This window comes from Sorex fumeus, unplaced genomic scaffold (assembly GCF_029834395.1).
Source record: "Sorex fumeus unplaced genomic scaffold, SorFum_2.1 ptg000122l, whole genome shotgun sequence".
In the NCBI taxonomy this organism is placed as follows: Eukaryota; Metazoa; Chordata; class Mammalia; order Eulipotyphla; family Soricidae; genus Sorex; species Sorex fumeus.
Genome location: NW_026606179.1, coordinates 59,929,321 through 59,956,795, shown reverse-complemented (window position 1 = coordinate 59,956,795; position 27,475 = coordinate 59,929,321). Strand labels below are relative to the sequence as shown.

Here is a 27,475-nt window from a genome sequence, read left to right as displayed (position 1 = left end):
CGGCCTGGCTGTTTCCAAAGACTCACCCCCCCACTCCCCCACCCCCACCCCCACTCTGTAAACTACTTGCTCTTGATGTCTTTGTGTTTGCTTGTTTGGGGTCACATCCGGCAGTGCTCAGGGCTTACTCCAGACTCTGCACTCGGGAATCACTCCTGGTGGAGCTTGGGGAGCCTTATGGGGTGCCGGGGATTGAACCCGGGCTAGGCAAACACCTCTCCCTGTCTGTCCCTCCGGCCTGTCACCCCTGGTTTCCTGCTTCACTAGGGTGTGAATTCACAACAGCAGCTACAGTCGTACAGTGGCTATATTCCCAGACCGAACACGCTCGCGCACACGGACCTCTCTCTGGTCCGTTCCATGGGCTCCAGTGTCCCATTTCAACCAAAGTCACTTTCTCTTGTTTTCTTTTGCAAGTCCCCTAGATGGGGAGCTGGAGGCTCAGAGGACTGGAGGGGGGTCTCATGTCCCTGGATCCCAGGGGCCCACACTCTCTCCAATTCTTCATGTCCACAGATGCCAGGGCATGTTGGGAGCTGATATCACCAGGCAAATCCAGCTCCCGGGAGGCCGCCTGGATCAGAAGGAAAAGAAAGGGCAAGTGGAATTTAGCCTGTAGATTTGCCTGTTATCAAACGTCCCCTGGAGGAACCTGCTTCGTGCCTTGACCCAGGAGATACGGTATCTGTCAGCCTGAGCCTGTCCCTGGGCCCCTAAGGGAAGTCATCACCAGTCTGGAGCTCAGAGATAAGCGCCTGCCCCGCCCAGCCTGCTCCAGTCTGAGTCAGCCCTGGCATCACGACACGGGGGTCTGAGGTGCTGCAGATGGCTCCCAGGGTCTTCTGGGAAAGAAAGGGTGGCCCCGGGGTCAGCCTCAGGACCCTGGGAGATGGGCCGGACTGGCAAACTCGGGGTGCACTGACTGAGATTCCCCCCACCCTCAGGCGCTTGCCTCCCACCCTGCCATGCCCAGGTCCATCCCGGCACCGGCTGGCCTCAGAACATCCCCTGGTCTAGCTCCAGCAGCGCCCTCTGTGGGCACACACGCGTGAGAGCACCACTGCGCCTCCCCCCCAACACAGCTCCACGGTTGGGTATTCAAGCTGCAACCAAATGTGTTCGCCCCCCTCATCACAACAACTGCACCGCCCAAGGGGGAAGGGGGGAGGTGTTGTTTACGCACACACAGGTAACACAACCTCTCAAAAAAAGAAGACCTTTGGAGGCTGGAGTGATAACACAGCAGGGAGGGCATTTGCCTTGCACGTGCCTGACCTGGGTTCAATTCCCAGCATCCCATATGGTCTCCTGAGCACCGCCAGGGGTAAATCCTGAGTGCACAGCCAGAAGTAACCCCTGTGCATCACCAGGTGTGACCCAAAACCAAAAAAAACAAAACAAAACAAAAAGCAAGACCTGGGCTAGAGCAATAGCACAGCGGGTAGGGCGTTTGCCTTGCACGCGGCCGACCCAGGTTCGATTCCCAGCATTCCATATGGTCCCCTGGGCACCGCCAGGAGTAATTCCTGAGTGCATGAACCAGGAGTAACTCCTGTGCATCACCGGGTGTGACCCAAAAGAGCAAAAAAAAAAAAAGCAAGACCTTTGGGTTTGATCTGGTTTCCTTTGGTTTGGGGCCACACCCGGCAGTGTTCAAGGTTTACTCCTACCTCTGTGCTCAGACTCTCTCCTGGCAATGGTCAGGGGACCCTATGTGGTGCCAGGGATCAAACTGTCCAGTATGCAAGGCAAGTGCCCTACCCATTGTACTATCGCCCCAGCCCCCAAAACTTTACACCTAGGGCCCAGGAAACAACCATTTCCTTCCCTTCTCTGTCTCCGGCTCACTAAAAGTCCCCGCCCACCTCCTCACTGTGGCCATCACTTATATGTACTGGACAAAATATAAGGTAAAGGTAAAGGCCCTCCCGTTGATCGTCGATTTGCTCGAGCGGGCCCAGTAACGTCTCCATTGGAGACTTTGTTGTTACTGTGTCTGGCATATCGAATACTCTCGGTAGCTTGCCGGGCTCTCCGAGAGGGGCGGAGGAATCGAACTCGGGTCGGCCATGTTGGCCGCTTGTAAGGCGAACGCCCTACCCACTGTGCTATCGCTCCAGCCCCGGACAAAATATATCAAGCACAATCTTTTTTTTTTTTTTTTGCTTTTTGGGTCACACCTGGCGGTGCACAAGGGACCATATGGGATGCTGGGAATCGAACCCGGGTCGGCCGCGTGCAAGGCAAAAGCCCTACCCGCTGTGCTATTTCTCCAGCCCCTCAAGCACAATCTTTATATATGTTATTTGTTAATGGAATTGGCCATCAATCGTGTCTCGCACAGGCCGGAGAGGTAGTATATACGGCGGGTAGGACATGTGCCTTGCAAGGCGTTCAGTCTCTGGCGCCATATGTGGTCCCCAAGCTTGCCGGGAGTGATCCCTGAGTGCAGAGACTAGAGTAAGCCCAAAGCACCAGGTGTGATCCCAAAACACAAACACAAAGAAGAGTTTCACACTTGGCTTTTGATTTTTTTTTCCTGGCAAGCTCCCCGCGGCGTATTCGATATGCCAAACACGGTAACAAGAAGTCTCAAAATTGAGACGTTACTGGGCCCGCTTGAGCAAAATCGATGAACAACGGAGGACAGTGACAGTGACTTTTTTTTTTTTGCTCTTTGGGTCACACCCGGCTATACACAGGAGTTACTCCTGGCTCTGCACTCAGGAATTACCCCTGGTGGTGTTCAGGGGACCATACGGAATGCTGGGAATCAAACCCGGGTCGGCCGCGTGCAAGGCAAACGCCCTCCCCGCTGTGCTATTGCCCTTGGCTTTTAATAGCACTGTAGCACTGTCCTCCCATTGTTCATCGATTTGGTCGAGCGGGCCCAGTAACGTCTCCATTGTGAGACTTGTTACTGTGTTTGGCATATCGAATATGTCACGGGGAGCTTGCCAGGCTTTGCCATGCAGGCAAGATACTCTCGGTAGCTTGCTGGGCTCTCCGAGAGGGGCGGAGGAATCAAACTCGGGTCGGCCAGATTGGATGAGTGCAAGGCAAATGCCCCACCCGCTGTGCTATTGCTCCAGCCCATATTATAAGTCACGGTCCTCCCGTTGTTCACCGATTTGCTTGAGTGGGCCCAGTAACGTTTCTATTGTGACACTTGTTACTGTGTTTGGCATATCGAATACGTCACAGGGAGCTGGCCAGGCTTTGTTGCCGTGCGGGCGACATACTCTCAGTAGCTTGCTGGGCTCTCCGAGAGGGGATATTATAAGTATATATCTATATTCTATAGTTATATTATATAAGTTATAATATAATAATTATAAAGTATTATAATTATAAATTATAATTATAATTTCTATTATAAAGGCTTTCTTGTCCTGATGTTTCAACCACGGGGCATTTGATTCTCTCTCTTCAAGCCCCCCTTGCCCTTGGTGGCCATGCTCTTCTATTTATTTCTTTATTTATTTGCTTTTGGGTCACACTCAGCGATGCTCAGGGTTTACTCCTGGCTTTTAATATTAACAGAAAACTTGTGAGCATCTTCCGTGTGTCTCTAAGGCACTTGCTGGCATTAGGGACGTGGCTCAAGGGCATTCCTCGCGGGCACAAGGTCCTGGCGTAGATGCTGGCCCTGTCGGGGCTGAGGCGGGCTGAGGCTGGAGCGTTTATTTGGGGGATGCTGTGAACTCCGTTTGGAAGGGGCCTTTTCTTCGCTCCCTGCTATGGGCAGGGACGGGAATGAGGGACAAAGGGCACAAGAGGGAGGTTCTCCTGGGGCGAGGTGCCAAGACAAGTGCCCCTACCATGGAATTCGAACTTGCCACCTGATCCCGGCTTCTACGCAGCATCGGGTCGGGGTAGGGTGAAGCCAGCAAACCAAGAGGGGAGAGCTGGCCGAGAGCGGACCCATGACCGCTCTTGGTTATGGGCAGCCTTTCGTTTGGTTGGCTTTGGGTCACACCTGCTCTGCTCAGGGCTTACCCCTGCTCTGCCCTTCGGAATCACCCCTGGCAGGCTCGGGGGCCACATGGGATGCTGGGGACTGAACCCAGGTCACATGCAAGGCAAGTGCCTTACCCGTTGTACCATCTCCCCAGCCCCCATGGGGAGGCTGGGTCTTTTCTCCAAGACCTTCTGGCAAATTGAGTTCGGAGATTCAAAGAACCAGGGCGGCGCAAAAGCACACAGCCACTCAGTTTCTCAAACAAGAGGAGGTGCAGGATTGATGCACCCACACGCGGAGGACGGGGAGCACCTGCACACGGAGGAGGGGGAGCACCCACACACTGAGGATGGGGAGCATCTGACACGGAGGATGGGGAACACCCACACACGGGGGGCAGGGAGCACTTACACACAGAGGATGGGGAGCACCCACATACAGAAGATGGGGAGCACCCACACACAGAGGACGGGGAGCACCTACACACGGAGGATGGGGAGCATCTACACACGGAGGATGGGGAGCACCTACACATGGGGACGGGGAGCATCTACACACGGAGGATGGGGAGCACCCACACATGGAGGACGAGGAGCATCCACAGACAAGGATGGGGAGCACCTACACACAGAGGATGGGGAGCATCTACACACGGAGGATGGGGAGCACTCACACACAGAGGACGGGGAGCACCTGCACACGAAGGATGGGGAACATTTACACACGGAGGATGAGGAGCACTTACACACGGAGGATGGGGAGCACCTACACACGGAGGATGGGGAGCATCTACACACGGAGGATGGGGAGCACTCACACACAGAGGATGGGGAGCACCTGCACACGAAGGATGGGGAACATTTACACACGGAGGATGAGGAGCACTTACACACAGAGGATGGGGAGCACCTACACACGGAGGATGGGGAGCATCTACACACGGAGGATGGGGAGCACTCACACACAGAGGACGGGGAGCACCTGCACACGAAGGATGGGGAACATTTACACACGGAGGATGGGGAGCACCTACACACGGAGGATGGGGAGCACGCACATACAGAAGATGGGGAGCACCCACACACAGAGGACGGGGAGCACCTACACACGGAGGATGGGGAGCATCTACACACGGAGGATGAGGAGCACTTACACACGGAGGATGGGGAGCACCTACACATGGGGACGGGGAGCATCTACACACGGAGGATGGGGAGCACCCACACATGGAGGACGGGGAGCATCCACAGACAGAGGATGGGGAGCACCTGCACACAAAGGATGGGGAACATTTACACACGGAGGATGAGGAGCACTTACACACGGAGGATGGGGAGCACCTACACACGGAGGATGGGGAGCACGCACATACAGAAGATGGGGAGCACCCACACACAGAGGACGGGGAGCACCTACACACGGAGGATGGGGAGCATCTACACACGGAGGATGAGGAGCACTTACACACGGAGGATGGGGAGCACCTACACATGGGGACGGGGAGCATCTACACACGGAGGATGGGGAGCACCCACACATGGAGGACGGGGAGCATCCACAGACAGAGGATGGGGAGCACCTACACACAGAGGATGGGGAGCACCTGCACACAAAGGATGGGGAACATTTACACACGGAGGATGAGGAGCACTTACACACGGAGGATGGGGAGCACCTACACACGGAGGATGGGGAGCACCTACACACGGAGGATGGGGAGCACTCACACACAGAGGACGGGGAGCACCTGCACACGAAGGATGGGGAACATTTACACACGGAGGATGGGGAGCATCTACACACGGAGGATGAGGAGCACTTACACATGGAGGATGGGGAGCACCTACACACGGAGGATGAGGAGCACTTACACACGGAGGATGGGGAGCACCTACACACAGAGGATGGGGAGCCCAGCTCCGCCAGACACTCAAGGATGCTTAAGGATGAAGGCACCTTGCTTGGCCTCTTGTTCAGGTAGGCCATGCTCACCCCAATGGCCAGGGTGCAGGCCTACCAGGTAGCAGCTGACACAACTCCTCTGGGGACACGTACCCCACCTGTGGAGCGGCACCAGTGCCAGGGAGTGAGGCCCACCCTGTGTGGGCGAGGGAACCACCTTGTCTCTGGATCAGACCAGACTCAGCGTCCCGAGGACCAGAGGGGCCCATGCACGGGCCCTCAGATCTGCAGAGTGTTGCGACACGTCCTCAGCCCAAACTGCTCTCCCGGGCCAGACCTCCGCAGCGCACCATGCCGCTGCTTGTGGAAGTGACTGCTGGCGGGCGGCTGGAGAGACAGCGCATGGCATAAGACACTCAGGCAAGCAGCTGATCCCAGTTTGGTGCCCTGAGCACTGTCAGGGGTTACTGCAAAGCACAGAGCCAGGAACAGTCCCTGAGCACCTCTGGGGATGACCCCCAAAGAAACGAGCTGTAAAACCTGAAGTCAGGAGCCGGAGCGATAGCACAGCGGGTAGGGCATTTGCCTTGCATGCGGCCGACCCGGGTTCGATCCCCAGCATGCCATATGGTCTCCCAAGCACCGCCAGGAGTAATTCCTGAGTGCAGAGCCAGGAGTGACCCCTGAGCATTGCTCGGTGTGACCCAAAAAGGAAAAAAAACCACCTGAAGTCAGACATTTATGATAGCCCCTGGATCCCACAGATCCAGTTTTCTGGAGGGACCCATTGAAGAAAAGCCGGGATGGCAGCTTAAGCCCACTCTGTCCCCTTTGCTTGAGAACATGCAGCAACTTTTCAGGAAGGCAAATCGGGAGTGGAGTTATAGGATAGGAGGGCGGGGGGGGCGGGGTGCTGCCTTGCAGGCAGCCAGCCTGGGTTTGACCTCGGCTTCCCATAGGTCCCCAAGCCCCGCCAGCTGGGAGGCCTGAGCACAGAGGTCAGCAGTAAGCCCCAAGCATCACCGGATATAGCCCCACCTCTTCCTCTCCCCATAAATAAAGTTCCAGTTCCAATTTTTAAAAGAGAAAAGAAGGGGCTGGAGCAATAGCACAGCGGGGAGGGCGTTTGCCTTGCACGAGGCCAACCCGGGTTCGATTCCCAGTATCCCAGATGGTTCCCCAAGCACCACCAGGAGTAATTCCTGAGTACATGAGCCAGGAGCAACCCCTGTGAAAAAAAAAAAAAAACAAAAGGAGAAGGGCTGGAGCAATAGCACAGTGGGCAGGGCGTTTGCCTTGCACGCGGCTGACCTGGGTTCGATTCCCAGCACCCCATATGGTCCCCTGAGCACCACCAGGGGTAATTCCTGAGTGCAGAGCCAGGAGGAACCCCTGTGCATCACCAGGTGTGACCCAAAAAAAAGCAAATAAAAAAGGAGAAATGTGAATTTTGAGAACCACAAAAACAATCTGTACGGCCTCAGTTCACGAGAGCTTTATACTTCGAAAAAGAAGGCCCTCCTTCAAGTCTGTCTCCCTCTTCCCGGGATCCCACACCGCGATTGCTCGCTCCGTGCAGAGCCAGGACCGGTGTAAAGGCGTGTGCGTGTTTTTATGGATGCAGAGCCCTGCTAAACCCGTGGTCTTTAATCACGTCCCGCCGCTGGCCCTCGGGGCGCTTCTGTTTTACTGCACAAGGCTCTAAGCCTGCGCCGGGGTGATTCTCGGCGGCAGAAGTGCTGGCTCACGGGGTGTGTGCATCTGAAATATTTATAGAGCCTGTTAAATGTCCTTCCAGCCCCTCCCTGCCTGTGAAGCCACCACAGTGAGGCCCAACAGGAGTGAGTGCTGCAGCTGTCAACAGGGAAAGCGAGAGTCCAGGCGCCGGGGGTCTCCAGGAGCAGGGTCGTGAGGATGGGAGGGGACAGACCCACCCCATCAGAGGACCCGATGCAAGAAGGATGCGGCGGTTCGGGGCGGCCAGACGCACTTGGACCCAGGGCCACCTGTGGCAATCTTCCTACGGAGATGCTGCCCTCTTGGGGGATGCAGAACTTGGGGCATGGGGGGAGGGGGGTTAGTGCTGGGGACCCAGTTCAGTCCCAACTTTGATTTCAAGTCTCCTTCCCCATGTGAGTCAGCGCGTTCTGATTGGCGTAGCAGCGGCTTAGTCCCGCCCCCACCTGCAGGAGGTGCCCAGGAGGGAAGGGAAACTCCCACCTGCCCTTCTGTACGTGGGCATCAGGACCCCGAGGGCTTTCCAACAGCCAAGAAAGTGCCTTTCATTGTCATTCAGTTTGGGACATCTTCTCCCTCGGGGTTTGCTGCGCTTGGGAACCAAAGGGCTGTGTCACCCAAATGAACCCGGAGCACCCCACCCCCTACTTCCCCGCCAACTCCCCAAGGCCAAGGGCTGCCCTCAAAGCCAGTGAGTCATCAGCCACGTTAGTCACCTAGAGTTTCTTTTATATTTTTGCTTTTTGGGGTCACACCCAGCGATGCTCAGAGATTACACCTGGCTCGTGTACTCAGGATTTACTCCTGGTGGTGCTTGGGGGACCATATAGGATGCTGGGAATTGAACCCAGGTTGGACGTGTGCAAGGCAAACGCCCTACCCGCTGTGCTATAGCTCCAGTCTCACCTAGTTTATTTATTTTAATTTTTATTAGTGAAACACCATGAGGTACAGTTGTAGACTTACAAATTTTTGTGCTTGGGTTTCAAATATACAGCAATCGAGTACCCATCCCTCCACCAGTGCCCATTTCCCACCACCACGGATCCCAGTATCCTTCCCACCCCTCATCCCCCCCATCCCCCCTGCCTCTGTGGCAGGGCATTCCCTTTTGTTCTCTCTCTCCTTTTGGGTGCTGTGGTCTGCAAAAGAGGCATTGAGTGGCAGTCATGTTGGGTCTATAGTCTACTCTCTGCATTCTTCTCCCATCCTGGGAGGATCCTCCCAACACCCTTTATCTTCACCTATAGTTTCTTAAAGATGCTTTTAGTCTTTTATCTTTTTAAACATTATGAAATACTGTTGGGGCTGGACTCAGCCATCAGGGTGAGCCCATGTAGACTGCACCGTACAACGGGCAGGAACATAGGGACCCATGAAAATGGGAGAGATTTCTCATGTGTCCTAACTGCTTTGGATGAGGCTGAACATCTTTTCTCCTTCAAACTGCCTTCAGTGGGGGCTGGAGTGATAGCAGAGGGTAGGGCGTTTGCCTTTCATGAGGCCGACCCGGCTTCATGGGATTCCCAGCATCCCATATGGTCCCCTGAGCACCGCCAGGAGTGATCCCTGAGTGCAGAGCCAGGAGTAACCCCTGTGCAATGCCCAGGTGTGACCCAAAAAAGCAAAAATAAAATAAAATAAAATAGTAAAAAAAAAACTGCCTTCAGTAAACAATTTTAGTATATTGAAAGGGGCAGTTTTCCTTTTCTCACAGAAGCCTGGCTGGTCCTTTGACATGCAGATCTCAGGCACTAGCCAGGCCTGATCTTTGACTTATTCCTAGCCTAATCTTTGGGATTTGACTTGTAGATCCCAGCCTAATCTTTGGGATGCAATTTTCAGATGCTCAACTTTGGGATGCAGATTCCAGGCTCTACCCGGGCTAGACTTTGGGAAGCAAATCCAAGTGCTTGTAGCCCAAGAAAGGCTCCGGTTTTGGTTTTGCATCTTCTTTCCGGAGGCCAAAATTACTGGCCTGCAGATGCAAGGAAACAACACATGCCATGTCTGCCTCAATGTTCTTTCTGTAACATCTTTTGATGACATCACTGCATTGTGCCCTTCAGAAGTACCAGGATCAATAAAAGGAGATTTTGGGGCTCTCTGCCTTTGTCACCGTTCTGAGAGAACCTGGGACCTCCACGACAAAACTTTCTTTCCCGTTCCTTGTCTCAGCACCTCCGACTGAACGAATAATCACGCAACAAAATACATTTGGGCCATCCATGGTTTTCTGGTGCATCATGAAACTATTAAGAAGAACAAGACCACCCTAACTGAAAAATCTCGGAGATATGCTAAGAACAATACACTACGAACAAAAGACTGAATGTAGCTGCACCATTAATATAAAAAGAAATGAACGCATGCGTGTGTGGTCTGGAAAGTGACTCGGGATACTGGGAGCAGAACCCGGGACCAGGGAGGGGGAAGCAGAGACGTCCTTTTTGCTGTGCACCTTCTCATCCATTGTAAATTCAGTATCGGGGTCCATAGTACCTCTAACAACAAATGAAATTCAAGAGAACTTCTAAAAGTAAAAATGCACCTTTGAAAACCTTAAAAGCCCTATCTAAAAAGAAAAGAGGAAGGGGCTGGAGCCGTGGCACAGCCGTTAGGGCGCTTGCCTTGCATGCATGACCTGGGTTCGATCCACGGCACCCCATATGGTCCCCTTGATGTAGGCAGGTGGATCGGGAAAGACCCTGGACAATGAAACAGGCCAGCAAAAGTTCTGGGAGGAAAATTCCAAGGCTGATCCACTTTGTGGATACAGATGAGACCTTGAGCAGCGGACCCTGAGGAGACTGGACCCCTCCCTATGAAGGAGATTCCTCGAATGCCCTCGGACCTCTCCCTCCATCTGATTAACTTTAGTGATTCGGCCCAAGAAGACCATCCCCACTCCCAACCTCCCTGGTAACCTCCTTAGCAACAGACTTTTTCCTGGGAAGAAGCCCCACATGGGGCAGGTTGGAGAAACCCTATAAAGGCCACCTTGAACAAAGGAAGGGCGCCCATATGCTGCCAGAACCCATGTGCTGCTTGTGTCCATGTGGCCGAGCACATGTGGTGCCTGAGCACATGTGTCGCCTGCATCTCCCCTCTTGAGATGTGGACTTTCATGCTTTTGTGTCTAATGCTGGAATGTGTGTAGGGCTCTCTCTGCCCTTGGAGAAGCCCCGTGTTCTCTCTTGAGTACGTTACTCTCTCTCTCTCTCTCTCTCTCTCTCTCTCTCTCTCTCTCTCTCTCCCCCTCCACACCTTAAAAACCCTCCAAATGGGACTGGAGCAATAGCACAGTGGGTAGGGCATTTGCCTTGCACGCAGCCAACCCAGGTTCGATTCCCAGCATCCCATATGGTCCCCTGAGCACCGCCAGGGGTAATTCCTGAATGCAGAGCCAGGAGTAATCCCTGAGCACCGCCGGGTATGACCCAAAAAAAAAAAAACACACACAAAAAAAAAACCCTCCAAATAAAATCTATTTCACTGCTTGTCTATGTGAGGGACAGGCCCAAAATGGACCACCACCAGAATTAATTTAGCTTAGCTTAACAGGAACCCGCATTGCAAAACAACTGGTTTTGCTGCCCCTGAGCAAGGAATTCAGATACAGGTGCCCCGAGTTGCAAGTCACGAGAAGGGGTGGGGGTATCAGACCAGATAACCAGATGTCTCTCACAAGACCCATGTCACAAGACCCAAGACTGCCCTAAAAACCAGGACGTTCCTAAGCACAGACGCAAATGCTGATCTTGAAACTATAGACTAAGAAGTACCCTTAATTGGATTGGTTAGGAAAGTATCTGTTATTACAAATCTATTGGCTATGAAATGCGTGGGCTCTGTGGTAACGGTCGGTGAAGGCCCATATAAGATCTCCTTTGGAGAAGCTCGGGGTCCTTACCCAACCTGCCGGACCTGCGTGTCTGTGTAGGTGGTTGGACCCTGGCTAGCCAGTCTTACAATAAACCCTGCTTGCTGGTTGCAGTCTCTGGAGTCTCTCTGTCGTTAGAAGGAGACCTCGATCTGCGTCTTAACAGTCTACTCCTGAAATTCCTTTCTGTGAGGGGAGACAAGAACCCAGTCAGTCACCCTGGGTCCCAGGTAACAGAGGCAGCTGGGGAGAAAGTGACCTTCTTTCTTCCTCCCTGCTTCACATAAGTGACCCGCGAGGCCCACCAACATCACCTCCAGAAGTGATCCCTGAGTGCAGAGCCAGGAGTCACCCCTGAGCATAGCCAGGTGCACCCCCCCACCCCGCCCAAAACAAAAGAAAGGCGGGTGACGCATAACGAGATGTTCAAGCAGAAACATGTGTGTTTGCTTGGGAATGACACACAGCCTTTTGTGTTCTGACCTGCAGGCCTACAGCTGATGGTGGCCAACGGGTTTCCTCCTCGATAATGTCACCATCTCCCTGACGCAGCTTGTTGGAAACTTCTCCTGTGTCGCAGGCATAGGGGTGCCACACTGTTGATCTTCACTACCCAGAAGAGGAGTCTCTGAGCCTCTTGTTAGGGTGTATTAGCCAGCTTTTGCTGTGTAACAAAACATCCCCAAAGCATAGTGACTTACACTAATACTGACAGATAACGGTTCTTTGGTTCTTGAGGTGGCCTCTCGGGTCTGGGCGAGCTGGACTGCAGCTAGGTGACCTCAGCGGGTTTCGCTGCCTCGTCCAGTTGGAACAAAGAACCAATTTTTCATTTGTTTCTTCTATAATCCCTTTTCTCCATGGAGAATGTCTACACTTTCATTCATTTTAAGAAGACTCGTTTTTGCTCAGGGAACCTGGTTTTAATGGTACATTTAAAGTTGTCGTCAGAGGGGCCAGAGTGATAGCACAGCAGGCAGGGCATTTGCCGTGCACGCGGCCGACCTGGGTTCGATCCCTGGCATCCCATATGGTTCCCCAAGCACCGCCAGGAGTAACTGCTGAGTGCAGAGACAGGAGTGACCCCTGAGCATCGCTGGGTGTGACCCAAAAAGCAAAGAATAATACTAAATAAAATTGTCATCAGAGATGGAGTCATAGCACCGAAGTTAAGGCACTTCCCTTGCATATGGCCAATGCAGGTTTGATCCCTAGCACCCCAGGACTCTCACCCAGTCAAGAGTGATTCTTGAGTGCAGAGCCACGAGTAACCTTGAGCACTGCCTGGTGGCCCGCACCCCCCCCAATCAAAACAAAGAAAGAAATTAATGAAATTGCTCATCCACTGCGGAGTCATCTGAGGACTCAGCCCTCAACATCGATTGATTCTGGATTGATTCTGGATTGTATTTGGGACACTTTGAAAAGCAGATTCTAACGATTCTGGATTGTGTTCAAATTGTCCAGAGCGGGGTGGAGAGATAGCACAGGACTTGGGGTATTTGCCTTGCATGCGGCTGACTCCTGGTTCAACCTGGATCACTGCCAGGACTGAGCCCTGAGCCTGAGCGAGGACTAAGTCCTCAGCACCCCGGTGTGGACTCTAAACTACTACTAATAAAATGATAATAATAATAATAATAATAATAATGTAAAGACAAAGGTGTGTGGGGTGGAACCACCTCAGGGGCTCATGCCCAGGCCCTGTCCAGTGCAGCTGGCTGTGCCTCCTGGGGGCGGGTCTGTACTCAGCTCCCAGCCTGTCCCTCACCCGAGGAGGGCACCGTCCTCACGGGCCTCTCCAGCCCGGACACAGCAGGTGCCTCTTCTGCCCGCTGCCCGCCTCTGCTACTCCTGCCCACTGCCTGCCTCTGCTGACTGCTGACCACCTCAGCTGACCACTGACCAGCTCTTCTGCCCGCTGCCCACCTCTGCTACTCCTGCCCACTGCCTGCCTCTGCTGCCCGCTGACCACCTTGGCTGCCCACTGACCACCTCTTCGGCCCACTGCCTGCCTCTGCTACTCTTGCCTACTGCCTACCTCTGCTACCTGCTGACCATCTCTGCTGCCCGCTGCTCACCTCCACTGCTCCTGCCCACTGTCTGCCTCTGCTGCCCGCTGCCCACTCTCTGCCAACTCAGCTCTCTGCGCTAGCACCTGCGTGGGTGGTGAGCAAGGTGAGGACCCCCACCTGGTACTCTGGGTCCATCAGGATCTTTCTCACCACTGGGCCCACCGCCACCCAAGGCCTGGCCTTAGGGACACGGATGAGGTGCCACTGGGGGTGGAGGGGTCAGGGCAGCGTCCCTGGTCACTCGGTTTCCCCTTGCAGGTTCCTGTCTGCACCGCGGCCCCGAGCCTGCCCTGGTCAGCCGCCTGCTGGGCAGAAAGGAAGACATGGTTCCCTCCAGGAGGCGGGATGCCCATGTGTCCTGCACCCTGGGAAAGCCCTGTCCTCCCTGGGCGCGTCACGTAAGGGCGGGAAGTCCCAGCAACTGCCCAATGCCCAGCGCAGGGCCCCCACGCAGATGGGGCCAATGGGAGCACTGTCAGCCAGGTCAGTTGCCGTTCGCCCGCCACTGGACACGCTTCCCCAGTATCCCAGCTGCCCGCTGAGGAGCACTGGGATGAAACAGGGCAAGCCCAGTTGCACGACCCAGGGGCTGGCAGGACCCACCGAGGAGGTGCCAGCCTGGAAGGCTGGTCGTGCTGAGAGGCTGCCTGGGACGAGAGTCACAGGCTGCTGTTCCCAGCAGTGCCCGGGGGTTGGAGCCCAGGCCTCCCTGTGGGCAGCAGCCTGGCCCAAGGAACCGAGCAGGTTCTCCAGGGGAACGTGGGTCTGGAATGCAGATTCTCAGTGGCTCTGTCTCCCAATGTTCCTTCTCTCAAACTGATTAGAACCCAGAGCCTGGGCTTTCGAACTACCATCCTCTAGCAAAGTGAATGGTAATGAAAGTAGTTTTAAGTGAATGATAATTATTATCCTTCTGTTAAGTTACAGCACAACTAATAATACTGTAATTATATTATTCGAATGATCACAAAATAATCATTGCCAACACTCACCTATGGGCCCATCACTTCGCCAAATATAATGAATTTCCCACTTTGGATCCTTCCACAGTTGTGCAGGCGGGTTGGGTTATTAGGCCCAGTCTACAGACGAGTAAACTGAGCTGCAGCGTGCAGGAGGGTTGGGACTCCCACCCCACTCTGCCTACTGTTCCCCTCAAGAACTCTTATATTTTTCAGAGTGGGGTGCACAGGCTGTGGTGCTCGGGGGCGACCCCTGGTGGTGCTTGGGGGTCACACAGGGCTGGGGATGAACTGAGGTGGGCAGCATGGCAGGCCCAAGCCTGTATCCCTGCCTCACCTTTCCAGGCTTCCACGCGTGGACCCAAAGCCAGGCTGCCGAGATGCCGTGAGTTTTCTGGGGGAGCAAGCTCAGATGCCAAATCTTAGAAACAAGCCTCCTCTCCGTCCTTCGATAGCCTCCTTCTGAAGGCGTGGAGGACGGCTCCCGGGCACTGCCTTCCTGTTAACCTTTGCCCTCTCTCTGCCCGGGTCAAATCACTTCCACGTGACAGGAAGTGAACGTTGGGCTCGAGAGCACTTTCCTCATGTTCCCTGTCAACCACCATCCCGTCCAGGAGTTTTTGGTTCACGAAGGAGCAGAACCCTGAGTCACAGGATGGGGGTGGGGGTCGTCCAGCCGAGGGAGGATGGGCCAAGGCAGGCAGGTGGGGGTGCTTGCACACAGGAAGAAGGGGGGTTGCCAGCCCCACGACTCACCAGGACTCGGCAGTGGACACACACACACACACACACACACACACATATACACACACATGTACGCACTGTGTAGTTCCCACACGTGTGTTCACAGATACCACTCACATATGCGTACATGTGTTGCATGTACACAGGTGTGCAAAGACAATGCACACACACCTGCACATCTGTACAACGACCTCCCATGAGCATCTGCCAGGTGCCAGGCCCGCTGCAGCCAGAAGGTGCTAGAAGGGACGCTCTGGCCCTCACACTCGGGAAGCCCCCTCCCCGGGGCCTGGAGCACTTGGCTCGAACCCAGAGGCGGAGACACGCAGGTGACACAAGCCAAGCTGAGGCAGCCGAGGCCAGGCCGTGCCTCAGTGGGCAGGGCTGGGGCCAAACACAGTTCCCAGCAGGCTGCCTCCACCCTCAGCTCAGTCCTGCCGTGCCGTGGGGTGTCTCGGTCACTCCCTGCCCATGCGCTGATGGTGCAGACGGGCTCCCAGAGGGGACTCGTGTGTCCAGTGATGTCAACTGGCCTCAGCTGGCCAGAGGAAGGAAACTCACTCGCAGGCATGTCCCCGTAGGGAAGCTCCATGCTGGCTCGTGGGTGCTGGGACGGGGACGGGAGGGGCTGGCGGGGGCAGCTTCCTTCTCCCTCATCTCGGGCGGTCCCTCCTCGGCTGAGTCTGGCTGAGATGGCCCTTCCTCGGGGACCCCCGCCCATCCCCATGCCTCCCAGGGCCTCCAGGCATCCAGGGGGTCTCCCTCTGCCACCTGCCACTGCCTCGCTGCACAGTCCCCTGCATGTCCTAGGAACAGCCCTGGAGGTGCCAGGAGTGACCAGGGCATCTCTGGCACCACGCGGTCCCATCCTCGGGTCCCTGCGCAGAAAGGCCAACCACGCTGACTGAGAATCACCAGTGGGCGCCCCCACCCCCGCCAGCGACACTTGGGAGACCCCCAATAAAAATAGAACAATACGAAATAAAATCGTCCTTCAGCACAACGGCCGCTAGGGGGCGCACGAAGCACACCGCGGCGGTTCCCTGCGCCAGGAGAGCGTGGGCAGCCCCTGGGGGCCAGAAACCCAGGCTCCAGGGGCTGCCTCTGGCCGGTGCAGGTTGCTTTCAGCAGCTGTGCCTGCAGAGCGGGAGGCGGAGGGGATGCAGCTCAGCGGCCCAGCACTTTCGAGTCTTGCTCCCATCTATAACAAACGCCAAATAACAGCTCTGGGAGCAAGGGACAGGGGAGATGGCTTGGAGGGCTGGGGCAGGTCATCGGCCAGACCCAGAGCTTCGTCTCCGCCACAGCCTGGGCCCCCGAGCACTGCTGGCTGTCACCCCCACCCCATGCACTGTCAGTGTCATTGTCCTCCCGTTGTTCATCGATCTGCTTGAGCGGGCCCAGTAATGTCTCCATTGTGATGTTTGGCATATCGAATACGTCACGGGGAGCTTGCCAGGCTTGCCATGCGGGCGAGGTACTCTCGGTAGCTTGCCGGGCTCTCCGAGAGGGGCGGAGGAATTGAACCCGGGTCGCCCGGGTCGGCTGCGTGCAAGGCAAACGCCCTACCCACTGTGCTATGGTTCCAGCCCACCCCACCACATGCACAGAATCTAGGGGAGATGCAAAGTGGAATGAAATCCTTTCCTAAAACGTGAATCTCACGGAGCTGAGAGATAGTCGAGCGGTCGCCTTGGGTTTGGGTCTGGGCACCTGAGGACCTTCCGGTCCCCCCAGCCTGCCAGGATCCCTGAGTGCGTCAGGAATAGCCCTGAGCATTGCTGGGTGGTCCACCCTCCCGCGTCCCCCCCAAAGCTCCGTGTTCAAAACATACTCTATTCTGGGTGGGGGGTGGGAGGGATACTGGGATCCGTGGTGGTGGGAAATGGTCACTGGTGGAGGGATGGGTGTTCAAAATAAATAAATTTTAAAAAATTAAATAAAATTAAAATAAATATTTTAAAAAAACATACTCTATTCTGACAGAGAGAGACAGAGACAGAGACAGAGACACAGAGAGACGAAAAGTGCCTGCCATAGAGGCGGGAGGCTCAAGGGGGGACATTGGAGGTGGGAAATGCCCACAGGTGAAGGGACAGGTGCTGGAATATTATCTGACTGAAACCCAACCATGAACAACTTTATAACCGTGTATCGCATTGTGATTCAATTAAAAAATAAATTCACTGTCACTGTCACTGTCCTCCCATTGTTCATCGATTTGCTCGAGCGGGCCCAGTAACGTCTCCATTGTGACAACTGTTGCTGTGTTTGGCATATTGAATACGTCACGGGGAGCTTGCCAGGCTTTGGCATGCGGGCGAGATACTCTCGGTAGATTGCCGGGCTTGCCGAGAGGGGCGGATTAAAATAATAATAATAATAAAAAAAAAAGAGGGGCTGGAGTGATAGCACAGCAGGTAGGGCATCTGCCTTGCATGCGGCTGACCAGGGTTCGATTTCCATCATCCGATATGGTTCCCCGAAAACTGCCAGGAGTAACCCCTGAGCATCGCCAGGTGTGACCCAAAAAGCAAACAAAACAAAAGAGAAAACCAGGGGCTGGAGCGATAGCACAGCGGGTAGGGTATCTGCCTTGCACGCGGCTGACCTGGGTTCGATTCCCAGCATCCAGTATGGTCATAGAGGGGGCAGGGCAGGTTTGGGCCACACCTGGGCTGTACCTAGGCGTACTCCTGGCTCTGTGCTCAGGAATCACTCCCGGTGGTGCTAGGGGACCATAGTGGGTACTCGGATTGAACCAGGGTCGTCTGGAGCTCTGAGTGCAGAGCCAGGAGTAACCCCTGAGTATCGCAGGGTGTGACCCAAAAAGCCAAAAAAAAAAAAAAAAAAAAAAAGAACACTGAAACATACTCTGCTCTTCCGGAGAAGAGCATGGCGCTTCCTTTCATGTCCCTTTCATGACGTTTTCCAGAGTCTCTCCTTGGCTGCAGAGGGGGCGCCAGCCTACCCCACAGTGCCTGTGGTCAGCTGGCTTGGGCAGATGCCGATGGAATGGGGTGTGAATCGCTCCTGGCCCCTTCCCACCCCCACCCCCACCCCCCCGCCAGAGCAGTGCTGCTGTGGTCCGACCAGCCTGCAACAGGGCAGCCCACAGTGTGGGAAGGCCTTGGCCTCGACTGTCCAGTGGAAGGTCACGGGCAGCTGCTGAGGCCTTGAAACGCGGCCAGCGTGCCTGGAGAGCTGAGCTTTTACTTTAGTGGTAATCAAATTTAAACAGCCACGTGTGGCTGGCTGTGGTTGCCATACAGGGGGCCGTGGGTTAAGGGCCAGAGAGATAGCATGGGCGTTAAAGCACTGGCCAAGAGGGAGTGACCCCCAAGACAGAGTTGGGAGCAGCCCCTGGGCACTGCCCCGATAATGCTGCCATCCCTTCCTTCATAGACATTACAGTATACAAACTGTCCCCCGATAAGTGAGTATCTACACACAGGAGATGCCGTGATAAGGCGCTTGCCTTGCACGCAGCCGACCCTGGTTCAATCCCAGCACCCACTATGGTCCCCTGAGCACCACCGGGAGTGATTCCTGAGCACAGAACCAGGAGTACGCCTGGGTATGGCCCAGGTGTGGCCCAAACCCCTGCCCTGCCCCCTACGATGAAGAAAGAATTCATCTACCTTCAGCTCTGGCCTGGCCACTGTTTCGGCCTTTGCTACATCTGTGCTGCCGTGACTGTGGGAACAGCCCCCTCTCCAATGGGCCATCAGTGGGGGTCACAGTCACTGCACACCCTGGTTTCCCTGCAACGTTGACACACTCAGCACATCTCCGCTCTCCTGACATAAGAGTGACTGACGGTAACTGGTCACCCCCGAGGAAGCCAGAATAGAAGAACTTGCTCAGTTGTGCTTCTCAAATAAGCAGCTTACTACTAGATAAGCTGCTTTTTGGGGGGCGGGGGAGGTCGCATCTGGTGGTGCTCAGGGCTAACTCCAGGCTCTGTACTCAGGGGTCACTCCTGGTGAGGCCTAAGAGGGACATACGGGGTGCCGAGGAGGAGCCCTGGTCGGCCACGTGCAAGGCAAGCACCCTATCTGCTCTTCAATTTCGCCGGCCCGAGGAGCTAAGCTTTCTTGACAACCTTCGGATTGAAAGTCTTTCCGTTCTTTTTTCATTTTTTTTTTGCTTTTTGGGTCACACCCGGCGAAGCACAGGGGTTACTCCTGGCTCATGTACCCAGGAATTACCCCTGGCAGTGCCCAGGGAACCATGTGAGACGCTGGAAATCGAACCCAGGTCAGCCGCATGCAAGGCAAACGCCCTACCCGCTGTGCTATCACTCCAGCCCCCGAAAGTCTTTCAGTTCTTGAGAAGTTTGTTTCCTGCCTATTAAAATAGTCGTGTCAAATAAAATCAAAACACATGTGTGCCATCTTGGCCAGAGACAGGTGCTGAGCTCAGCGGGCAGGAGGCCTGGTTTTGGTTCCGAACACCACATGGGCCCCGAGCCCCGCCAGGCGTGATCCCCAAGTATGGAGCCGGGAGTCGTCCGGAGTGTCACTGGGCATGGCTCACCCCCCAAAAAAAAGCTGTTATATTTTATTTAATTTATTTTTATTTTTATTTTTTTATTTTTTTGCTTTTTGGGGCAATGCACAGGGGTTCCTCCTGGCTCTGCGCTCAGGAATTACCCCTGGCGGTGCTCAGGGGACCCGATGGGATGCTGGGAATTGAACCCGGGTTGGCCACGTGCAAAGCAAACGCCCTACCCTCTGTGCTATTGCTCCAGCCCCAATGCTGTTATATTTTTAAAAAAATAAACTCAGAAGACTGGTCGCTGTTAAACTTCGCTGTGAACACTGCAGTGAGATTGGCGGATGGGGATTCGAACCCGGGATTCTTGGCCATCTCTGCGAGGGGTTAAGTTCCCTGGTGAGGCCAGCAGGGGGCATGAGTGGAACCACAGGAAGGGATTGTCCCCAGCCAGTGGCCTAGGCGACACCCACCCTTCTACCGCAGGCCTGTCACTCAGCGCCAACTGACCCTCTTTTTCTTGTTCTGCAGGAAAAACGCACCTGCCCATGCCACGCCGAGGAGGGCCAAAGAGGGCTCGCTGCCTGCCTGGGCACAGCGTGTACCCGGCGCCTGGGGCAGGAGCCTTGGCTGGGGACCTGCACCCCTGCAGCGCCTCCCTGGAGCCAGCTGGGCCCAGTGGCCCGGACACCCTGGGTCAGTCGCTCCCTCAGGGCGATGGCAGCAGGGGCCCTCCCCGACCCCCCCAGCCCCCCTGCAGGAGGTGCCTGGGTTCCAATCCGCTCCGGAGAAAGGCCTCACACTGGCTCGGTGCACAGACTACCCTGCACTGTACCTACAGTTCCCACGTTCCCAGGAGCCACTTCTGGGCTGAGCACCCCTGGGCAGGTTGTTCAGCCTCCCTGAGCCTGCAGAATGCCATGAAAATGTGACACTCCCAATTCCAATGGAAAGCATGTCAAGGAATAACAGTGACTTTTTTTTGGAGGGGGGGTCACACCCAGAAAGGCACAGGGGTTACTCCTGGCTCATGCACTCAGGAATTACTCCTGGCGGTGCTCGGGGGACCCTATGGGATGCTGGCAATCGAACCTGGGTTGGCTGCGTGCAACCAACTGCATGCAACTGCGTCCTCCCTGCTGTGCTATCACTCCAGCCCCCTAGCAGTGACCTTTGGGGTCACAGCAGGCAGTGCTGCTCCTGGCTCTATGTCCCTCCCCGCGCCCTCCCCAAACTCCCTCTGCCCCCCCGGAGTAGCTAGGAGTAATCCCAGAGCTCGGCCCGTTGCGGCCCCCAAGAGAAGATGCCCAGAGAGAGTTTTCCTGGTCCACTGCTCCACTGCCCCTGTCCAGGGGGTCCCTGCCTGCTCCCTGGCCCCACCAGCCTGCTTCTCACCTCCCCCCTAACCCCGCAGGCCTCTGCTGGGAGATTCACAGGCACCAAGGCACACACAGAGCAGAGCCCTGCACCCTGGCACCCAGGCGGGTGCCTACGGAAGCCACCGCCATCCCCAGGGGCAGCCCTCCCCGTGGCCCCCGGCCTCCCACGCTGCCCCCAAGTGTGCAGGCACAAGTGCTCTGCTAGACCTTTCCTGAACGTGATCTTTTTCCACGGAGCTGCCAGTGTCCGCAGCAGCGGCGGCCGGGATGGTTTTCTGGGAGGCCCTGGGCGGAGTCCGGCACCCACGGGTCCTCACCCAGGCCACGGCTACCTGGTGCAGTGGCAGAGCTGCAAGAGCTCCCTCACCCCGAGTCCCATTTAGAACTGTTCCCTCCCCCCCAAAAAACGTTCCCCGCAGATGGCTCATCCTGGCTGTCACCAGCCTTGGGCACTGGGCGCTAACTGGCCGCCACAGGTCACTGCCCCGGAATGAGCAGCTGTTTGCAGAAACACATTAAACAAGCAATTGCACAAGAGCAGGTGTGAGTGGCCGGGGGGACGGAGGGCAGCTTCTCCAGTCGCTCCTGGGCAGTGCTCCCCGCTCTCTGGCCCCAGCCGGGCTGAACTCAGAGCTCCCCTAGGACACAGTTCTCCCTTCATGTTTTATTTGTGTGTGTGTGTGTGTTTGGGGGGGTACTCCCAGCTAGATGCTTGGGGATCACTTCCTGCAGGGCTCAGGGGACCGTGTGGTTGTTGGGACCTACCCAGGCCTCCCTCACGCAGAACACATCCTCCAGCCCTCGGACTTACCTCCCCCACACACACCCCGCAGCTTGCCTGGTGTTTTCTGTAGGTTTACTTTTGGAAGGGCTGGAGCGATGGCACAGTGGGCAGGGCATTTGCCTTGCACGCGGCTGACCTGGGTTCGATTCCTCCGCCCCTCTCGGAGAGCCCGGCAAGCTACAGAGAGTATCTCGCCCGCACGGCAGAGCCCGGCAAGCTCCCCGTGGCGTATTCGGTATGCCAAACACAGTAACAACAAGTCTCACAAAGGAGACGTTAGTGGTGCCCGCTCGAGCAAACTGATGAAGAATGGGAGGACAGTGTGACAGTGCTACTTTTGGACACACCCAGCCGAGCTCAGGGCTTACTCTGTGCTCTGGGATCAGTCCTGGTGGCGCTCGAGGATGCTTTGGGATGCCGGGAGGGAACCCAGGATGGCCCCAGGCGAGGCAATGCCCTCCCTGCTGGGCTGTCTCTCCAGCCCAAGCTTGTCGTTTTTATAACAGCAGCAGCCCAGAGGTCGGTGTGAGGAGGGGTTTCCTCCGTGGCCCCAGCTGGTGGGGGCAGGTGAGGCCGGCTGGGGGCGTGCAGGTCCACCAGGAGAGTGGCCTGCTGCCAGGGGACATGGCTACGGCTGCCCCCGGAGGTGATGGTCCAAAGTGGAACTCGGTCTAAACGCACGGCCACACGCGCTGGCAGTTGCTGACGGAGGGCAGGGGTCAAAGGGCACCCGGGCCAACACACTGCACCCCACTCTCAAGAGCTAAAGTGGAAAACATTGAGCACAGCAGACGTTGGCAGGAGTCAGGGCGCTCAGATATGGCAGGGGCGGGGGGGGGGGTCTCTCCACTCCGAGGACAGGTGGGCACTGAAGCCAGGCCTGGGCCCAGGGACAGCTCCAAGGTCGAGCGCATCCTTGGTGTGCGGGAGGTCTGGGTTCAAGCCCCAGCACTGCCAGGAGTGACCCCAGAGCACGGAAGTAGGAGCCCCAGCACCAACGCCACATCGCCCCCGAATCGCTGGAAGGTGCGTAGTTCACTTTGAAGAACTTACCCAAAGAAAGATGAAAATGAGAGGCCAGAGCGACACCTGGGCACCGCCGGCCATGGCGGCCCGTTATCAGAAAGGACGTGCTAAGGCAGAGGACACGTGGGGTGCAGGTGGCCGGCTGGCCGTGGGGGTGCCCTTCCCCAGAGAAGGGAGGCAGGACGCGGCCGGCCCAGCCGGGGTGGGGGCTGACCAGGAGCTTCTGAGTGTCTACAAAGGACTGTCCGAGTTCAGGCTGGCACCTGGCACTAAAGTGGCTCAGACCGGGCTGCAGGGATGTCTCGGAGGGCTGATGATAGGGACCTGGGTTCAACCCCCAGGTTTGACTCCCTTCCTCCCATCCCCCCTTCGTCCCCCTCCTTCCCTTCCTCCCATCCTCCCACCCTTTTTCCCTCCCTCCCTCCCTCCCTTCCTTCCTCCTTCCTTCCTTGTTCTTGGGCCACACCCTATGGTGCTTGGGGCTTACTGCTGGCTCCTCATTCAGGGGTCATTCCTGGTGAGGTTGGGAACAGGTTTTTCAATTATCCAGAATCGCGCGCCTCCTCGGGTAAACTTCATTGGCTACAATACGGCCACTGTGCTAAGCTGTGAGGTACTGTGCAAGGCGGGCACCCTGCCCACTGTGCTCTCTCTCTCCGGCCCCTGGCCCTGGGCGGGGGTCTTAACGGCCAAGGTTGAGGCCTAACCGTCCTTGAAGGAAGACAGGTGACCTGAGCACACTCGATGGGCACTCCATGAAGTGGACAGCTCGGTTCTGAGAACTGCCAAGCAGAAGGCAGGAAGCTCATACAGGAGAGAACAAGGAAGAGGAACAGACAGAGGCTTGGCTGCTGGGCATCAAGGAGGGCAGGAAAGGGAGAGGGGGCAGCCCCAGGCGGCGAGGCGCTTTGGGCAAGAGCGGGAACCTTACCTGGCTCTCAGCCCGCGGAGCGCGTCCAGCCTGGGCCTGGGGGTTCATTCCAGCGAGTCACATGGCGACCTCTGTTTCCGTGTGAACTGCAGCCGCGTCCCAGAGCAGCTCTCCCAGTTCCCGGGCCTGAGTGTCTGCTGGGTCAGTTCCTACCAGCATCTGTGGAGAGGGCACAGGGATGAGAGTGGGGTTCTCTGGGCAGAAAGGAGTCCTCTCTGCTTGGGATTCCCAGTAGGAGAGAACCCCAACATCAAGGTGACTGTGAGCACTGTGGGGACCTTGGCAGAGACCAGACTGGACTGGGAAGGAAGGTTTCCCGGCTGGTGGAGTGGGGCACTGGGCTGGCTTCAGCTCTGCACTTAGCCCTCTGGGCTGAGCTTCCTGCAGGAGCGAAGCCCCCGCCCCCCCCCACCCCACCCCCGGCCCCGTAGTGGCAAGAGAAGACCGGGTCCGAATCCCACCTGCTCCTCCCACCCCCCAGGAGCCCGGCCTCGGATGTGGCTCAGCAGAAAAGCCCAGGGTTAGATCCCAGAGAAAGAAGGAAGATAAGGAAGGGTCAGTCATGTGTGTGTATGCGTGTGTGTGTGTGTGTGTATGCGTGTGTGTGTGTGTGTATGTGTGCACGCGTGCTCATGTGTGTGTCTGGCATCAATGTTTAATACCTAACCAAATGCAGTTTTGATCTCTGTCGAAAGTGGAAGCCCAAACTCATCAATCTGGTCATGGATGTCGGAAGCCTTCCCCTGAAAGAACGTTTTGCCCAATAATCTTTCTTTGGCTGAACCCTTGCAGACAGTGGCATTCTCCCCAAAGTCTTTTTTTGTGTGTGTGTGATAGCCTTTTTTGTTTTTGTTCTTGTTTTTTGGCTTTTTGGGTCATACCTGGCGATGCACAGGGGTTACTCCTGGCTCTGCACTCAGGAATTAACCCTGGCGGTGCTCAGGGGACCCTATGGGATGCTGGGAATCGAACCCGGGTTGACCCGGGTTGGCAGCGTGCAAGGCAAACGCCCTACCCGCTGTGCTATTGCTCCAGCCCCGGTGATAGCTTTTTTTAAAAAAAAATTTATTATTTTTTTTTTTTGTGGAATCACCGTGAGTTATCTCCCAAAGTCTCACAGAGTCTTTCGCCTTCTTCATGGGTTCCCAAGTCCTTTAATAAAGTCGCTCTCTGGACAGACCGGGATGGGGCTGGCCTGTGGTTCAGCAGGGCATATGCCTGGCATGGGGGCTACCCTGGCTTGGACCTGCACCATAAGTGACCCCCATAAAATTCCCAGACTTATCTGGATACCTGTTGTTCTCGCTCTGTGAATACGAAAGTGCGTGTCCCTCAGGGTCACGATAAGGAGGGGAAAGAAAGGAGCAGCTCACAGCGGTGACTGGGGCCCTCGGAGCCACAGGACAGTGGCGAGGGGGCGCTTGCCTTGCATGTGGCTGACCTAGGTTTGAGTCCCAATATCCCCTAGGGTCCTCCAAGCACTGCCAGGAGTGGTCTGTGAGCACAGAGTCAGGAGTCAGCCCTAGACACAGCAGGGTGTGGCTACCCCCCATCCCCCTCCCAGCAAACTAGGGTCAGGTACCAAATGTGCAGTGCAGGGCTGGGAAAACGGCCCCATGACTGGGCGAATGCTTTGCCTGTCGGAGCCCTGGGCTGGACCCCTGGCGCCGTGTGGTCCTGTGAGCTCTCTTAGGAGTGATCCCTAAGGCACAGAGCTGGGAGGAACCCCTCCAAAGACCTCAAAAGTGGGCCCAGAGGGGCTGGAGAGATAGCACAGCGGGTAGGGCGTTTGCTTTGCACGTGGCCGACCCGGGTTCGATTCCCAGCATCCCATATGGTCCCCTGAGTGCCGCCAGGCGTAATTCCTGAGTGCATGAACCAGGAGGAACCCCTGTGCATTGCCGGATGTGACCCCAAAAAAGCAAAAAAAAAAAGTGGGCCCAGAGAGACTGGAGAGTAGGTAAGGTGCTGGCCTCGCGTGCCGCTGACCCTAGCTCGGTGCCTGAGCCCTCCGGGAGCCAGGAGTAAGCCCTGAGCACCAGAGGTGTGGCCCAACTGCAACAACAAAGCCACACAAACAGCCTTGAGAGATTGTGTCACTGAACAGCGGCTCAGGGAGGAAGGTTGGCGGGAAGGAGAGGCCGCAGGGTGGGGCAGGGAAGCAGGGTCACTGTCCCCTGGGGAGCGGAGGCAGAGTCTCTCCTCCTGGTGTGGCCCGGAAGATGTCCTTGCAGGGGGCAAGGTTTTGTCTATGGAAGTACACGTCTCTGGAGCGTGGGGACGCGTTAGGGCTCATGCCTCGCATGCATCTGACCCAGGCTTCATTCTGGCATCACATGGTCTCCCTGAGCATTGCTGGGGCTCGCCCTGGGGGTCCCCAAGCACTGATACGTTAGTCCCTGGAGGCCCCCAGCACCCCGGGGTTAACCTGGATAATCTCCAGCACAGAAGGATCCAAGCAGCATTGAACAGCTGGTGGGGTCCCCTGGAGGGAAGCTCACAGCTGGTCCAAACCAGCCTCCCCCAGGCTCCACCCCCGCCCACGAGGTGATGCTTCTGAGGAGTGGCCGGTTCCTCTCCCCTCCAGTGGGAGGGTCTGGGATGCCACCCACAGACAGATCTGTGACTTTAGTCTTTTAGATTGGAGGCCACGCCTGGCCTTGCTCTGGGCTTCCTCCTGGCTCTGTGCTCAGGGATCACTCCTGGCGCTGCTCCAGAGACCAGAAGCAGTGCTGGGGTGTTGAACTCGGGTCCACTGCAGGCTGGGCAAGTGCCTCTCGCCCTCTGTGCTGTCTCTCCGGCCCTGCTGTGTGATCTCGCCATGTCTTCCAAGAGACCAAGTGGGGCGTATCTCCAGCCCCGGTTTGAAGGATGCATCGCTGGCTTATGGGGCGAAAACCGCCACCGCAATTATCAGAGACTACTGCTGTGGTAGAACCCAGCCAAGTGCCAAGGTCTAAAGGAGGGAACAAAGGGCTGCCAGGGATTCAGGCTGGAGGGTGGGTCCCTCCAGCCCTTACCGCCAGTTAAGTTTTTTCCACACCTACATAAGCTCCTTCACCTTTCTGAGCCCACCAAAGAGCAGGAGTCAGGCCACCAGAACCCCACGGATATCTCTCCGAAGCCCAGCAGGCCACAGCACCTGGGCACTTGGCTGGTCCAATCTGTCAGTGGGACAGGAGCTCAGGCCGGAAGCACAGGCCACCCAGCAACCCACACACACTCCCAGGCGCCACCCCGCTGGAGCACTGAGGGTGGGAGTCTCCCCTCACACACCGGGCTGCGGGGAAGGCCTTTCCCAGAACTTAATCCTTCTCCATCTCCTGGGATGGAGAAGGCCTGGGTCGCAGGACTGATCCTCTGAGCACACTGGGCCTGCCGGTCTGCTCCCAAGGGGCCACTGCTGGCTTGGGGGCAAGTCCTCGCGCTTCTGCGCATGACGATCGGGCCTCCGGGGCCCTATGAAGCAACGCGGAGCTGCTTTCAGTATCTCAGAGTCAGGAAGGACGCGCGTCCCAGCTCCCTGCTGGCTTGTGCCACCCAGAGACGCCACCCAGCGTGAAAGATTCTCTGAGGACCTGGCCCTGAGCTGCC

At 56.4% G+C, this 27,475-nt stretch overlaps 1 protein-coding gene across 1 annotated transcript in view; it reads right to left on the bottom strand.

Moving 5' to 3' along the window:
- The window catches only part of BCO1 (beta-carotene oxygenase 1), a 59,243-nt gene extending 35,257 nt beyond the window's left edge, over window positions 1-23,986 (bottom strand). The window contains exon 1 of the mRNA XM_056136734.1: window positions 23,882-23,986. The gene's annotated coding sequence lies outside the window, so the exon portion shown is untranslated. The remainder of the gene's footprint in view (window positions 1-23,881) is intronic.
- Between the last annotated feature and the right edge of the window lie 3,489 nt (window positions 23,987-27,475).